Genomic DNA, 2032 nt, shown 5'->3' with positions numbered 1-2032 from the left:
TTTTCCCACCAACTCTTTATTATTTTGGTTGTAATTTTTGTTCTGTTTTGCTTATAAATTTTTATATAAAAAAAATAAATGCACAAAAGGATTTTTTGGTATAAAAAATAAAAATAATCCAATTATGATAATTGAAAATCATTTGTTTTTATCTATTTTTTTCAGTTAAATCACTTGATAATATTTCAAAATTATTTAAACAGTTTTGGGACAAATTTTTAAAAAACTGTTAAAAAGAACAGTATTGGGTTGTTGGCGAGTTAAATATAATAATTTTAATTTAATTTTTTTATTTGATTAATTTTTAAATACATTAATAATACTTTATAACATTAATAAATTATTATTGAAACGATCAAATTAAACAAAATTACAATTAATTTAGAATTATTTAAACAACAGAAACTGAAAATAATAAAAAATCTTACATTTCCTGTTATCATGTCATGATATTCTCATGGCACTTAAAAAAATTAAAGAATTTATTAACTTGGAATTGGTGTGCGATAAGTTTAGTCGTAATATGGATAAGTTCCACTTCAACTAATATCCGTTGAATTTCAAAACAATGAGATACTACCCAAATATTGAAACACTTCACTTGTGGAATGTTACAAACGAAAATTTTGGCAATACATTTATTGTATTGCCAAAATTTTTCTTCTTTTTTTTGATCAACATAAAAGAACATAAATATATCAACAAAAAAACATAAAGATTGTTCAAAAATAAATTTCTTTTGTATTATTGTGTGGTTCAATGTTGATTTTGAAATTGTTTATAAAAACAGAAGCCGAAACAATAAGTTTAAAAATGTAACTTACACTCAAAATGATAGAAAGAAATTTGGTTATAACATACCATCGAGTGTGTTATCAATTGTTGAGTATTGTTTTTATAATTATATTGGTTTTAGCAGTGTTACAATATCTTTGAATGTGACATTAATCAGTAATTATTGTTTCAGTGGATATTAAAAATTTTAAAAAATATTATAATACCTTCAATTGTGAAATGTACTGGTTATTTTTGTTTCAATAAGTGTTACAATACCACCATATGTGCCATCAATTGAATATTGTTTCAAAGAATGTAGTAGTCTAAGCACTATTATAATATTATCGAGTGTGAAGTCAATTAATAATAATTGTTTCAGTAGATGTATTAGTCAAAGTAGTGTTATAATACCATTAAGTGTAAAATCAATTAGTGATTAATGTTTCGATCAATGCAAGAGTTTAAGCAGCATTATTATACAACTTGGTGTTACATCATTTGGTAAAAACATATTTATGGATGCCATAATCTAAGCAGGGTGAAAATACCATCTAGTGTTAGATCAATAAGTAAAAATTGTTTCCCATCGAACATACGGCTTTATCAATTAATACAACTATTGTGTAATTACTTATTTGTTTAAAAACAATTTTCAAAAAATATTTTTTACTTGAAGAATTTTTAAACATAAAAAAAATTAAATAAAATTTGAAACAACTGGTATTTATCTCTAAAAAACACGTAATTGATCCCAAAAGTGCATTTTAATATAAAAAACAATAAAAAATTAGAATTAATCGTAAACAAGCTTTACAAATAAATTAATGAACACAAATTATTAATAAGTCAATATGTTTAAATTGACATGGGATAACATAAATTATCCCAAGTCAATACGTTTATAAGAGTTTTATGTATTACTATATTTTAGTTTTTAAAATATTGTTAAAATGATTAACACAGAATGTTTGTAAACTTATTTTTAAATTTGTTTACATTTTAAAAAAGATGTAATGGAATGAATAATTTATATTTGTTGGGTATGTTTTTAATTTAAAAAAGGGTGTTTTAACTATTTTTACAATACATGTGCAACCATAGTTAGGATTTTTCATCATAAACCCGAATTAAGTCCATTTTCTTTTTGATTTTTTTTAAACAATCGGAAATAAATAAAAAATATCGACCATGATGTGAGAATAAAGTTTAAATGAGTTTTTTGTATTTCAATATCTTAATCACCAAAAAAATTATT

Source organism: Entamoeba invadens (genome assembly GCF_000330505.1).
Source record: "Entamoeba invadens IP1 unplaced genomic scaffold scaff_1105074726127, whole genome shotgun sequence".
NCBI lineage: Eukaryota > Evosea > Mastigamoebida > Endamoebidae > Entamoeba > Entamoeba invadens.
This window is presented reverse-complemented; position numbering follows the sequence as displayed.